This window comes from Panicum hallii, chromosome 2 (genome assembly GCF_002211085.1).
Source record: "Panicum hallii strain FIL2 chromosome 2, PHallii_v3.1, whole genome shotgun sequence".
Classification (NCBI taxonomy): Eukaryota; Viridiplantae; Streptophyta; class Magnoliopsida; order Poales; family Poaceae; genus Panicum; species Panicum hallii.
The window spans coordinates 42180609-42196534 of record NC_038043.1 but is presented as its reverse complement, the minus strand read 5'-3'; positions in this window follow the sequence as shown (position 1 = coordinate 42196534).

The window sequence follows — 15926 nt, the reverse complement described above, 5'->3', positions numbered from 1 at the left end:
AGAACAAATGTTGACAGTAATGACTGGAGAATCACACCAGTAACTACCGCTCATCAAAGCTCACAGAGAACAAACGTTGACAGTAATGACTGGAGAATCACACCAGTAACTACCGCTCATCAAAGCTCTGAAGGTCCTGCACGGGACGCGGTCTGCTTCCTGGTGACCGTTCGTGGGACCGCACTGCGAACCTCTTCCTGCATCGACATCGTTCGGCTACTTCAGGCAAGGCCAATCGAATAGCATGTTTATTCTAGCCGGTAACGGCGCAACCGGTACCTCCGGCACTGGTCCCGCCTTGGGGTACACTCTAAACCTATTCTGGTTTAACTTTTTGTTCATGCTTATTAGTAAGAATAATATGAACACATGCACATATCTTATTCACACATTATCACTCATTTATGCCATAAAATTGCTAGTAATATTTAGAATTAAAATATACCAAAAATTGCCTAGTTATCTAACAATCCAAAAACCTGATTCTGTTAATAGGCTTTCGGTATCTACCTTTGCTGCATCAATCAAACCACCACCTTTTGATGGTTCAAATTATAAATATTAGCAAGAGCGGCTTATACTATGGTTAACAATATTGAGAGTGATCCATGTAAAAGAGGGTAAGCCTGAACAGTTCACTTCAGAGGAAGGGAGTGCGTTCGATGAGGCTGATACCCTCTTTCGAGGCTTGGTCATCAATGTTCTTGGTGAAAACCTGGTGGATTCTTATGTCCGGCTGCCAACTGGCAAAGCGTTGTGGGATGCTCTTGAGGCTCAATATGGAGTGTCTGATGCCGGCAGTGAGTTGTATACGATGGAGCAGTTCTTTAAATATAGGATAGTCGAAGACCGTTCTGTGGTGGAACAGGCTCATAAAATACATACTCTGGCAAAAGATCTCAAAAATTGTAGCAAAGAGTCCCTATGTGTGTTACCCAATAAATTTGTGGCCGGAGGTATTATCTCTAAGCTGCCACCTTTTTGGAGGGACTTTGCTACTTCTCTAAAATACAAGAGACAGGAGTTCACCATAGATGGACTCATAGGGACTCTTGATGTTGAGGAAAAGGCGAGAGCAAAGGACATACGTGGGAAAGGAGTTGCTGGTGTTTCTAGCGCCAATCTTGTTCAGAAGAACAACTCGCACAAGAACAAGAAAAAGCCACCGCAGAACCAACCAAAGACTAAGCAGACAACCACCTTCAAGAAGAAGAAGAAGAAGAAGAAGGGAGCTTGCTATTTTTTGTGACGCCCTGAAAATTCACTAAATTAAATCACGCGCTAGAGTAATTCGTGTAAAAACTGTTCGACGTCAAAACCCTAACCCTAACCGGATCGCTGTCCCGTCCCGCACCGCTCGGTGGCTTATCGCTCACGCGTGACCGCCCGCCGTGATTAGCGCCGACGCGACTCCCTTTCTTTTCTCTCTCTCCTCACGCGAATATCGCGCGCGTGGCCGACCGGCCGCGGTCGCCGCCGCGGTCGGCGCCGACGCAACCCCCCCTTCCCTTTCTTCTCTCTCTCTCTTGCTCTCTCCTTTTTCCTTTTTCTCTCATTTCTCCTCTCTTCTTTCTTCCCTTTTTCCCTCTCTTTATTTTCTCTCTTTTCCTTTTCCCTCCTCCCTTCTCCTCCCTTCTCTTCTCCCCTTCTCCTGCTCCTGAACGCCGCCCGGCCCCTGGCTGCACCCCGCCGCGCCAGCCACGCCGCCCTTCCCTCCCCCCCTTCGCGCACGCACCTGCTCCTGGCCGGCCCCTCCTGCGTCGCGCACGCGCACGCGCCCGTGCGCCGCTCACCCCGGCCGTGCGCCAGCCCCTGCCGCGCCGCGCACCCCTGCCGCGCCGCGCGCGAGCCCCTGCCCGGCCATGTCACGAGGCACGCGCACGCGCAATGCGTGGCCGTGCGCCACGCCGCGCCGTCCGTCGCTCGCAGCCCGCCCCCGGCCCACACCTCGCCGCGGCGCACGCGCACGCGCACGCGCGTTCCCCCGCAACGCCGCGCCGCCCGCCGCTGCCGCGTCCCGCCCCGCCGCGTCGCCCGTCGCTTCCCCGCCACTGTGGCCGCACAGCGCTCCCCCACGTGCGGCGCCTCGACCCTCGCCACCGCGTCACGACGGCCGCAAGCTGCCAAGACGCCATCAATGGCGCCCGCCGAGCCGGAGACCGGCCACCACGCGGTCCCGCCTCCACACCGCCTCGGCCGCCTATAAATAGGGCCGAGGGGCATCCCCGGCACCCCATCACCGCCGCCGCTCGCCCAGACCCCCGCCTCCCTTGCTCCGACGCCGCCCCGCCGAGCCACCCAGCGCCGCCGCCCCTGCCCCCGTGGGCGCGCCTCCTCGCTCCGCCCCGGCCCGAGGTGAGGCCGGGAACCGGTTCCCCTCGCTCTCCTCCCCCTTTTCCCCCTCCCTCGGGGCCGCCATCGAGCCCGGGCCGCCGAGGACGGCTGGCGCCGGAGCTCCCCTCCCCTCTCCTCTGTTTCCCGTGAGGGGAGGAGGAAGAAGGTGGCCCTTTAACGCAAAACCCCCTGGCCTCCCCTGTTTTTCCCCAAAAGAAAACCCCTCCTACTTACTCTCTTTTGCAGAAGAGGCCCTGTTCTTTCCGTTATTTTAAAATAAACCCTCCATTACATAAACCTAATTTTACTCGATATCCTTTAGCGTGCCCTGGGTATTTCTACAATTCGCAAATAGGTCCTTACTCCTTCCGGATAATTACGGACGAGTCCCTGACTCCTGTTTAGCCCTGAAACCCCCTTCGCCTCGTCATTTTATGCGCCAAACGACCTCGGATTGACCCAAAATTTTACCACGCCCTTTCTAATATAGTTTTAACCATGCCATTAAGAAACCACCCAAAGATATTACCTCTACCTCCGTAACTGAATTATTTCCGAATCAAACTCAACGATAAAGGCTTTTGGTTCCCTCGCTTGATTGTGTGCCTGTCTGTTTGTGTCGTAGGACACGGAGTGAACGAGGAAGGTCCCGACCGTGACCAAGCGAACGAGGACCAGTTCTGCGACCCCGAACCCGAGGGACAGTGCTTCGATCAGGACCTCCCGCAAGGGTTTGACGATGGCAAGTTCAACTCCACCCTTTGATGCATGTTTCTGTCCTAGTTTTTATAAACACAACCCAGTGGCCTGCTTTATAAAATTGCATGGATTTGCTTACTGAAAACATGGTAGGATAGCCACCCTTGTTTGTGATACCCATACCTTGACCACCTGGTTTTGTGAAGAAAGTGTGTGTGTGTGTGTGGGAAGGGATAAAATGTGTTTTGAAAGACGAGTTAGACGGGATGGATGGCATTTCTGTGTGATTTGCCGTTGGTGTGCTCGTACCTGTGTGGTTGAGCGAGGAAGGGAGATATCCATCTTGTCACCCCTAAGGACCGAGTTGATGTGTCGTCTCACCTAGCTTCCTGTCGTGCAAACCACTTGACCGTTGTATGGGCAACGGCTTAGCCTAACCCCACTAGTTAGTCTGATAGCCATCAGGAGAGCTGGGAGCAACGGGTGATCAACGAGACGGGATAAGCTCTGTGTGACTTATGCCCCGGTTAAACCTCGGTGATAGGTCGAATGACCCTTGATAGGTCCCGTGGTGGCTAGCCAGGTCTAGCTAAGGTGGGTAAGGGCTTTGATGGGATCTGCACCGGCACTAAGGTGTTCGTGCTGTGGTACCCCACCTGTGGGTAAAGTTGCACACCTCTGCCGAGTTAAAAATCTATTCGAATAGCCGTGCCCACGGTATTGGGCAAGTTACGGTGTGGTCACATAACTAGTGTTTCTCTGGGATTGGTGTGTGTGTTATTTGGAAAATGTCCGGCAGTTGTGCCGTGGGCTACGATGGACGGGGAGTCCGGCAGCAGCTTAAAGTTCGGATCCTGTGTGGATCAACAGCACGTGCTCCTTGATGTTTAACAACTTGTTTTGAGACTGTTTTAAACGAACCTTTGCATAAAACCGAGTTTTTTTCGCAAATAAAACCATAACCTTATTCTTGGATTAACCTGTGCATTTATTTCTGTTATATCCCCTCCGCGGGTGTGATTGGACTTGCTGAGTACGTTCGTACTCACCCCATTTCTTACTTTTACAGTGGAAGATCCAGACTACATCCCCGAAGACGTCGAGTAGGGTTCCGTCCTGCACCCAGTCTTGCCTGTGGGTGAGGTCACCGTTGGAACTCCACATGGCGCAAGACTCTAATGATTCCCTTTTCGTAGCTAGTGTAGTGGTGTGGGGTTTAGTTGTAATTCTCGCGATAGTGGCGCTTCACTGCCCATTGCCGCGAAGAGTTGTACGGTGATGTACCATCTGATGTAATAAAAGTGTTATCAGCCTCCTGGGACTGATAAAGCAACACTTTTAAGTCTTCCCTATGGGGGGACGCTTCAGGTGGTATCAGAGCCGTAGGCTGGCCGTAGGACGTAACCCTAGAAGCGAGACCCGGTTCCAGACCCTAGGACTTGTTCTGACTTAGATATTTTTCTGCACAAACACTCACCGCTGATCTTTGCCCTGTTCCAGATGGCTGGCAATGGATGGGCTAACGGAATCTGCCACGCAGAGCCCAGCCTTCCTAAGTTATTATTACTCAGCCTGGAACGCGTTGGGGTTATGGAACCACCAGAGTATGCCTACCGAGAATACATCTCCGGAGGCACCCTTCGGTGCGATATGATGGTCTTTGTGGAGAGGAGCACCCGCTACCCTGACGTGGACCCTTGGTTCATCTCCACCTCTGGTTTCCGCTTCCCTGACACCTACCGAAAGGCCGCCCGGAAAGCCCTGCGACGGCTGCGTGTGCTCTACAGGCACACCTTCAGCGGACTCCTATGGGATTTTTCCCACCCGCTGAGGGAAGAGGACGCACTTGGATTGCCCGAATGAGGGGACTTGGACGAGAAGAAGAAGATCTAGAAGATACGGTCTCCCACCTATCCATCTACCTTACTGGCTTGGATGCACTCTACTGCGAACAGGCGGCACAACTGAAGCAGCTAATCCATGGGATTGAAAAGATAACCCAAGAGCTGGAGGAACAACGGACAAGAGCCGGAAGCGCCGAGTATTCCTTAGCCGCCCTCCAAGCCCAGATGCAGGAATACGAAAACCGCAGCGGAATAGGTGGATGGATAGAGGAAGAAGAAGAAGAACCCGAGCAAACCCATTGGGATAAGGGTACTCAGACCGAAGATGAGATGGATCGGTTCCTTCCAATAAAGAAGCGCCCTATCAGGACCGAGGAGGAATCCCCATGATAGGATTAGCACTCTGAGCTAGAACCCTACCCTAATAACCACGTAGCCATGGAAACTGTACCCCCATGTTGCAATAATAAATGTTATCTACTCCCTTTTGTACCTGTGCTAGATTGTTTACCCTGTCCTTATTTCAGATGGCTGAGGAAGGATGGACCCAGGGCGATTGCCAAGCTGCACCTGGCTTTCCCAGCCTTTTGATCAACACCCTGGAAGGCCTTGGCGTTACAGAACGCCTGAGGTACTACAGCCGAGAGTACGAGCACCATGGTACCCTCCGCTGCAGGGTGATCCTGGTCATCGGCAGGAGCAACCGCTACCCCGACATCCAGCCATGGCGAGTGACCGCCACAGGGTTTAGACACCAGGACACCTACCCTTTGGCCATCCGAAAAGCACTCCGTTATTTTTGCCGGATTTTTGAAGAACACCTCGCCCCTACATCTCCGGAGGCACCCTTTGGTGCGATATGATGGTCTTTGTGGAGAGGAGCACCCGCTACCCTGATGTGGACCCTTGGTTCATCTCCACCTCTGGGTTCTGCTTCCCTGACACCTACCGAAAGGCCGCCCGTAAAGCCCTGCGACGACTGCGTGTGCTCTACAAGCACCACCTTCAGCGGACCCCTATGGGATTTTTCCCACCCGCTGAGGGAAGAGGTCGCACTTGGATCGCCCGAATGAGGGGACTTGGACGAGAAGAAGAGGAACCCATGGAAACCCATTGGGATAAAGGTACTCAGACCGAAGATGAGGAGATGGATCGAAGCCTCCCAATAAAGAAGCTCCCTATCAGGATCGAGGAAGAATCCCCATGATAGGATTAGCACCCCGAGCTAGAACCCCTACCCTAATGACCACGTATCCATGAAAACTGTACCATCCCTGTTGTAGTAATAAATGTTATCTACTCTCTCTTGCACCTGTGCCAGATTGTTTACCCTATCCTTGTTTCAGATGGCTGAGGAAGGATGGACCCAGGGCGATTGCCAAGCTGCACCTGGCTTTCCCAGCCTTTTGATCAACACCCTGGAAGGCCTTGGCGTTACAGAACGCCCGAGGTACTACAGCCGAGAGTACGAGCACCATTGTACCCTCCGCTGCAGGGTGATCCTGGTCATCGCCAGGAGCAATCGCCACCCCGACATCCAGCCATGGCGAGTGACTGGCACCGGATTTAGACACCAGGACACCTACCCTTTGGCCATCCGAAAAGCACTCCGTTATTTTTGCCGGATTTTTGAAGAACACCTCGCCCCTACACCAGCGAAGTTCTTTTCGCCAGCCATCAGAACCCCAGTCTGGGAAGCATGCATGAGAAACCTGGAACGACGTCGCCACGAAGAAGGCCCCCTGTACCAAGTGGCTACATACCTAGCCGCCCTGGACCAACTCTTTGATGAGCAAGCCAACCTTCTAAGGGAGCAGACCCATCGAGCCGAGCAAGCGGAGCTCGCAGTGAGATTACAGCAGATCCGAGCCGCCCACGCCGAGGCAAGAGCCGCAGCCGCGGTCAGTACCGAAGCAGTCGCCCAAGAGAGCCTCAGGCAAGCCCGAGACCAGCGCATGCAAGAGTGGACCCAGAGTGGAACACCAGTCCCGGCAATCGGAGAAAACCATGTTTTACTCGGGACGCCCGTCATAGGATGGGGACTACTCTTTGGAAGCACACAAGCCCCACCCGAGAACCCTGAAAGTTCTGCTGCCGCCGACGAAGGGGATGCTGCAACGCAACCCTTGACCGATGGGAACCCAGAGGACGGCGAGCGAGGATCTCTCACCCTTCCCGCCCCGGAAGAAGGCACGCCGCGCAAGTAGAATAACTGACGCCGTCCTAGTGATGCACCCCCTCAGCCCCTTCTGCTCAAGACGTGCCCTTAGACGCGATCCCGGACGAGTAGTACGAGACCTAGCGTTACCCCAAGCTGTACCCTAGGGATGGCAACGGGTAAAACCCGCGCGGATATTAACTTTGTATATCCGTATCCGCGAACCGAAATCCGCACCCGCGCCCACGCCCGCAACCCGCCACGGGCACGAAACGACGCCCGTATCCGCTATCCGCGGATACCCGCGTACCCGCGGGCACGCCCGTGTACCCGCAAATTTTAGAAAATCAAGCATATGGGCACCTCAAGTCTGGAGAAGATCAGAAACTAATAAGAGTATAGAAATTTGTGCTGTTGCATATCAACCCTCCAGTAATGATTGGTGAGTTGGTGACGTACTGTTAGATTCAAATCACCTAAAGCATATGGCATTCAGAAATGAAATTTCATATGCAAATTGTATTCAAATCGTATATCTAGATCAATGGTGCCGCCCACCCAGTAAATTGGGCACAATTCATTCAAATGGCTACATACAGAGGGAAACATACTATCAGGATTGCCCTGTTCGTACACTGAGGAAAGAAACCAAACCAAAACAGTTCTTCTAAATGTCAATTCACAGAACTACTGGCTGGGAATCTGGGATGCTTGACCTGGAGCAGATCCTCAAGGACTAGGAGATGCAGATCTAGACGCCCAGGATGCCAAGGACCTCGAGGCTGGAGCTAGCTCGCCAAGAATCGCTTGCAACCACGGCCTGCGCGCTTGCTGCCGGGGCTGCGGCCGCCTGGGCGCCTGCTGCCGGGCGGCTGGACGCGGATCCAGTGAGGGAGGGCCAGAGGAGGGAGGAAGGCGGCGGGCTGACGGCGGCGGCGCACAGGAAGAGAAGCAGAGGGGGCAGGGACTGGGGGCGCACAGGAAGTGAAGCAGACTAGCAGCAGAGGGGGGCTTGGGGTCGGGGGTGCGGCGCCGGGAGGAGGGTTTGGGGATGGAAACCCTAGCCCTTACTTATATATCTGGATATTCAGGCCCACATGTCAGCTCTTAAGACGGGTCTAGCGGGTTTGCGGGTTCGGATATCAATTTTTTATACCCGTTAGCAGATATCCGTCGGGGTTAAGGTTGTACCCGCGCCCGCGCCCGCGGGTACAGATGCAAACCCGTATCCGCGCCCGTCGGGTTTGCTATCCACGGGCACGCGGATATTTTGTACCCGTTGCCATCCTTACTGTACCCCCTTTTTTTTCAGAAATAAAGTTGTTTGTGCTTGTTGTGATGTTGTGTGCTGGTTTGTTGAGCTGTTTGTCTATGAGACTACCGGCAGAAGATAGATTCTGCCTTATATACGAATTAAACAACTTAAACATCACATAATCGTAACCCCAGTCTACCCGATCAACAGGTGACTCCCCGGAACGTCGCGAGGGCTTCCCGTAGCCGGAACCCCGCAGCCGCTGGTGCCGGAGCACAGCCTGTTGAACAAGACCTCCCTCAGGAAGAACAGGAAGTCAGCCAGAACCGAGGGGAAAATCAAGGAGGAGAGCAACTACCACCGCCCCCATCCCTCGGAGACTTGGCACAGATAATTCACAACCAGACCCTTATACTGGAGACTCTGGCCAATGCCCTCATTAACCGGCAGCCACGAGGGCAGAATATGAATGACAAGCTGACGGCCTTTCTAAGGACCAAGCCGCCCACCTTTGCCGGATCCTGCAACCCTTTGGATGCAGACGACTGGTTACGAGTGATCCAGAGGAAGCTCGAACCGTTCGAATGCCAGGACTAGGAGAAAGTCCTTCTGGCGGCCCACCAACTCACCAGAACCACGCTAGCTTGGTGGGAAAATTACTGTGCTGCAGCCGAGGATGCCTCTACCATCACTTGGGGAGAATTCGTGAGGGAGTTCCGCCGCTACCACATCCCTTCGGCCACCATGAAGCGCAAGGCGGATGAATTCCGCGCACTACAATAGGAAGCATGACGGTGGAAGAGTACACCCACCGGTTCATAGAATTGGCCCGATATGCGCCGGAAGAAGTGAACGACGACGATAAGAAACAAGACATGTTCAAGAAGGGATTAAGCCCAGAACTCCGGACCCTGCTTACCCCACAGATCTATCCTGACTTTAATACCCTGATGAACAAGGCTATCCTTACGGAAAGGGCCAAAGCCGAAGAGAGGAAGGACAACAAACGCAAATTCCTGGAAAGTAAGGCCCGCCAACAAGACCGTTTCCAAAGGCCAAGAAACTTCAGCTATACTGCACCAAGATCCCAGGCCCCAATGCAGTATAGGACTCAGTCCCAAGTGACAGGACCACGGGCCCCTGAAGCACAGCCTAAAAGTCAGAATACCATGAGGGCCCCGCAGAACAATGCAAGCCTGGCTGCCTCCGACAACAACAACGTTAGGGCCTGTTTTAACTGCCGTGAGACAGGGCACTTCATCGCCAATTGCCCTTATGCCAAGAATAAGCCGGCAACATCGGCCTTGTCCAACACTGTGAATGGACCCAGACCAGCCCTGACCGGTGCCAACCGAGTGCCCATCCGCAACAACGACAACAGCCAGCAGATGAAGCAGCCCCAGCAATCATTTGGACGAGCCCGCGTCAATCACATCGATGCGCAGGAGGCTCAAGAAGCTCAGGGCGTAGTGCTCGGTGAGTACCTAGTCAACTCAGCACTGGCAACAGTATTATTTGATTCTGGAGCATCGCACTCGTTTATATCCTCGAGCTATGTGGAGAAACACAAAATACCTACAGTACTACTAAAAACACCCCTATTAACCTGGACGCGTGGAGGCGACATCAATTGCCAATTAGGTTGTCCACGGGTAAGGATCAATTTAAGTGGGGTAGACTTTCTAGCAGATTTGGTAGTACTTAAGTCTGGGGGAATAGACGTGATCCTTGGAATGGACTGGTTGAGCCGACACAATGGTCTCATAGGCTGTACCGACAAAGTGGTACACCTAACAAACCCCGAAGGAGTACAAGTGATCTGCCATACCCGGGATAGTAAGTCGGACCTAATGGTGTTTAGCATGGAAGCCAAGCCCCTAGAAGGAGTCCCGGTAGTAAACGAATACCCAGGCGTATTCTCCGAAGAGCTTCCCGGTATGCCGCCGGACAGGGATATAGAGTTCGTCGTAGACCTTATCCCCAGAACCTCTCCTATAGCCAAGAGACCCTATAGGATGGCGGCCTCTGACTTAACAGAATTAAAGTAGCAACTAGAAGAACTGCAACGAATGGGCTTCATCAGACCAAGCTCGTCGCCATGGGGAGCTCCAGTTCTATTTGTCAAGAAGAAAGATGGGAGTATGAGGTTGTGTGTAGATTACCGAGCACTGAACGAGGTTACTATTAAGAATAAGTACCCCCTCCCCATGATCGATGACCTGTTCGATCAGTTAAAAGGAGCCAAGTACTTTTCGAAGATCGATCTAAGGTCAGGGTATTTCCAGCTCAAGATTAGAGAAAGTGACATCCCTAAGACGGCTTTTGTCACCCGTTACGGGCAGTTTGAATTCACCGTAATGTCCTTCGGACTAACCAATGCCCCTGCCTACTTTATGAACCTCATGAACAAAGTATTTATGGACGAGCTGGATAAGTTTGTCGTAGTCTTTATCGACGACATACTTATCTACTCCAAGAGTGTTCAGGAACATGAGCAACATCTGCGGGTAGTGTTGGAAAAGCTACATAAACTATATGCCAAATTTAGCAAGTGTGAATTCTGGCTGGAGAGAGTAGCCTTCCTTGGTCACATTTTGACCGCGGAAGGCGTAGCAGTGGACCCAGAGAAGGTCGAAGCCGTTTCTAACTGGCAGCGACCAACTAACGTTAGTGAAATCAGGAGCTTCCTTGGATTAGCCGGGTACTATCGGAGATTTATCGAGAGATTTTCCAAGATAGCCCGACCCATGACGGAACTTCTTAAGAAGGAGAAGAAGTTCGCCTGGACGGAAAATTATGAAAGAAGTTTTCAAGAATTGAAGCAAAGGTTGACAACCGCCCCTGTGCTGACCCTACCGGACATTCATCGGGACTTTGTCATTTATTGTGACGCATCCCGACAAGGATTAGGGTGTGTACTGATGCAAGACGGGAAAGTCGTTGCATATGCTTCCCGCCAACTCAGGACTCATGAGCAGAACTATCCGACCCATGATTTGGAATTAGCAGCCGTAGTACATGCCCTTAAGATTTGGAGACACTACCTGATTGGAAATAAGTGTGAGGTTTACACCGACCACAAGAGTCTGAAGTATATCTTCACCCAGCTGGATTTAAACCTAAGGCAAAGAAGATGGTTGGAGTTGGTCAAGGACTACAATTTGGAAATTCAGTATCACCCCGGGAAGGCAAACGTAGTAGCCGATGCCTTAAGTCGAAAATCCTATGGGCCCAAAAATGACCATCTGCGCGAGGAAATGGCACGATTAAATGTGCACATGGTTCCTCAAGGTTCCAGGCAAGTGCTAAACGTCCAATCGACACTAGAGGATAGGATTAGAGAGGCCCGAAGCTCGGATCAGGAGCTAATGAAGATCCGCAAACAAACTGGAGAAAACAAAGCGCCAGGTTTCAGAGTGGATGATAAGGGGATGTTATGGTACGAGAATAGGATTTGCGTACCCCAGAATGGAGACTTCCGGCAGATAATCATGGACGAGACGAAACCCATAACTTAGCCTACTCCATCCACCCCGGATACACCAAAATGTACATGGACATAAAGCAAAAATATTGGTGGAGTGGGATGAAGGCGGATATTGCACGATTTGTGGCTCATTCCCGAACACCAAAAGCCGGCAGGATTATTGCAACCCCTACCTATTCCGGTTTGGAAATGGGATGAGATAGGGATGGACTTTGTAGTGGGTCTACCTAGAACACAGAAGGGACACGATTCCATATGGGTAATAGTGGATTGACTCACTAAATCGGCTCATTTTATACCCGTACGAGCCACTTATGGTGGAGAAAAGCTGGCAAAGCTTTATGTAGAAAACATAGTAAAGTTATATGGAGTGCCTAGCCGAATTGTCTCGGATAGAGGAACCCAATTCACCTCTACGTTTTGGAAGAGCTTGCATCAAGCCATCGGCACCAAGTTAGATTTCAGCTCCGCATATCACCCACAGACGGATGGTCAAACCGAAAGGGTGAATCAGATTGTGGAAGATATGCTGAGAGCATGCGTCCTGACCTACGGAAAGGATTGGGAGCAAAGTTTGCCCTATGCAGAATTCTTATACAACAATAGTTACCAAGCCAGCCTAGGCATGTCACCATTCGAAGCCCTCTATGGAAGAAAGTGCAAGACTCCCCTAATGTGGTCAGAAGTTGGAGAACGTGCACTAACAGGACCCACACTTATCAAGGAAGCAGAAGAAAAAGTAGCGGAGATCCGTGAGAAGTTGAAAGCGGCTCAATCCCGGCAAAAGAACTACGCGGACAGGAAAAGGCGAGAAATAAGTTTCAACCCAGGAGATTTTGTTTATCTCAAGGTCTCACCTATCCGAGGGACGCGAAGGTTTCAGGTGCAAGGAAAATTGGCCCCTCGATACAATGGACCGTATCGAGTTCTAAAGAAAGTCGGAGCAGTGGCATACCGACTAGAATTACCAGAAGAAATGTCGGATATACACCCAGTGTTTCATGTCTCGCAGTTAAGAAGGTGTTTGAGAGTACCCGAGGAAGAACACGTGCCGGTGGAAACAATAGATCTGCAGCCAGATCTGCGATACCAGGAAGTACCGGTCAAAATTCTGGATACTGTCACCAGGAGAACAAGAAACTCCAAAGTACGGATATGTAGGGTTCAATGGAGCAGACACGGAGTGGAAGAAGCAACTTGGGAACGAGAAGAGGCCCCAAAGAAGGAGTTTTCCCATCTATTTAGGAGCCAACCGAATCTCGAGGACGAGATTCATTTTAAGTGGGGTAGGTTTGTGACGCCCTTAAAATTCACTAAATTAAATCACGCGCTAGAGTAATTCGTGTAAAAACTATTCGACGTCAAAACCCTAACCCTAACCGGATCGCTGTCCCGTCCCGCACCGCTCGGTGGCTTATCGCTCACGCGTGACCGCCCGCAGTGATTAGCGCCGACGCGACTCCCTTTCTTTTCTCTCTCTCCTCGCGCGATTACCGCGCGCGTGGCGGACCGGCCGCGGTCGCCGCCGCGGTCGGCGCCGACGCAACCCCCCCTTCTCTTTCTTCTCTCTCTCTTGCTCTCTCCTTTTCCTTTTTCTCTCATTTCTCCCCTCTTCTTTCTTCCCTTTTTCCCTCTCTTTCTTTTCTCCTCCCTTCTCCTCCCTTCTCTTCTCTCCTTCTCCTGCTCCTGAACGCCGCCCGGCCCCTGGCTGCACCCCGCCGCGCCAGCCACGCCGCCCTTCCCTCCCCCCCTTCGCGCACGCACCTGCTCCTGGCCGGCCCCTCCTGCGTCGCGCACGCGCACGCGCCCGTGCGCCGCTCACCCCGGCCGCGCGCCAGCCCCTGCCGTGCCGCGCACCCCTGCCGCGCCGTGCGCGAGCCCTTGCCCGGCCGTGTCACGACGCACGCGCACGCGCAACGCGTGGCCGTGCGCCGCGCCGCGCCGTCCGTCGCTCGCAGCCCGCCCCCGGCCCACACCTCGCCGCGCCGCACGCGCACGCGCGTTCCCCTGCAACGCCGCGCTGCCGCCCCTGCCCCCGTGGGCGCGCCTCCTCGCTCCGCCCCGGCCCGAGGTGAGGCCGGGAACCGGTTCCCCTCGCTCTTCTCCCCCTTTTCCCCCACCCTCGGGGCCGCCGGGGACGGCTGGCGCCGGAGCTCCCCTCCCCTCTCCTCTGTTTCCCGTGAGGGGAGGAGGAAGAAGGTGGCCCTTTAAAGCAAAACCCCCTGGCCTTCCCTATTTTTCCCCAAAAGAAAACCCCCCTACTTACTCTCTTTTGCAGAAGAGGTCCTGTTCTTTCCGTTATTTTAAATTAAACCCTCCATTACAGAAACCTAATTTTACTCGATATCCTTTAGCGTGCCCTGGGTATTTCTACAATTCGCAAATAGGTCCTTACTCCTTCCGGATAATTATGGATGAGTCCCTGACTCCTGTTTAGCCCTGAAACCCCCTTCGCCTCGTCATTTTATGCGCCAAACGACCTCGGATCGACCCAAAATTTTACCACGCCCTTTCTAATATAGTTTTAACCATGCCATTAAGAAACCACCCAAAGATATTACCTCTACCTCCGTAACTGAATTATTTCCGATTCAAACTCAACGATAAAGGCTTTTGGTTCCCTCGCTTGATTGTGTGCCTGTTTGTTTGTGTCGTAGGACACGGAGTGAACGAGGAAGGTCCCGACCATGACCAAGCGAACGAGGACCAGTTCTGCGACCCCGAACCCGAGGGACAGTGCTTCGATCAGGACCTCCCGCAAGGGTTTGATGATGGCAAGTTCAGCTCCACCCTTCGATGCATGTTTCTGTCCTAGTTTTTATAAACACAACCCAGTGGCCTGCTTTATAAAATTGCATGGATTTGCTTACTGAAAACATGGTAGGATAGCCACCCTTGTTTGTGATACCCATACCTTGACCACCTGGTTTTGTGAAGAAAGCGTGTGTGTGTGTGGGAAGGGATAAAATGTGTTTTGAAAGACGAGTTAGACGGGATGGATGGCATTTCTGTGTGATTTGCCATTGGTGTGCTCGTACCTGTGTGGTTGAGCGAGGAAGGGAGATATCCATCTTGTCACCCCTAAGGACCGAGTTGATGTGTCGTCTCACCTAGCTTCCTGTCGTGCAAACCACTTGACCGTTGTATGGGCAACGGCTTAGCCTAACCCCACTAGTTAGTCTGATAGCCATCAGGAGAGCTGGGAGCAACGGGTGATGAAGGAGACGGGATATGCTCTGTGTGACTTATGCCCCAGTTAAACCTCGGAGATAGGTCGAATGACCCCTTGATGGATCCCGTGGTGGCTAGTCAGGTCTAGCTAAGGTGGGTAATGGTTTTGATGGGATCTGCACCGGCACTAAGGTGTTCGTGCTGCGGTACCCCACCTGTGGGTAAAGTTGCACACCTCTGCAGAGTTAAAATCTATTCGAATAGCCGTGCCCACGGTATTGGGCAAGTTATGGTGTGGTCACATAACTAGTGTTTTCTCTCCGGGAATGGTTGGGCTGGTGTGAGTTGTTTGGAAAGGGTCCGGCAGTTGTGCCGTGTGCTACGGCGGACAGGGAGTCCGGTAGCAGTTTAAAACTTGGATCCGTGTGGATCAACAGCACGACACTTGAAAACTTATTTTGAAAATGTTTTAAACGAACTTTTGCATAAAACCGAGTTTTCCCGCAAAAGAACCATAACCCTATCCTTGGAATATCCTGTGCATTTAATTCTGTCATAACCCCCTCCGCTGGTGTGATTGGACTTGCTGAGTACGTTCGTACTCACCCCATTCTTACTTTTACAGTGGAAGATCCCGACTACATCCCCGAAGACGTCGAGTAGGGTTCCGTCCTGCACCCAGTCTTGCCTGTGGTTGAGGTCACCGTTGGAACTCCGCATGGCGCAAGACTCTGACGATCCCCTTTTCGTAGCTAGTATAGTAGTGTGGGTTTTAGTTGTAATCCTCGCGATAGTGGCGCTTCACTGCCCACTGCCGCGAAGAGTTGTACGGTGATGTACCATCTGCTGTAATAAAGTGTTATCAGCCTCCTGGGACTGATAAAGTAACACTTTTAAGTCTTCCCTAATGGGGGGATGCTTCATTATGGTGGAGAAAAGTTGGCAAAGCTTTATGTAGAAAACATAGTAAAGTTACAT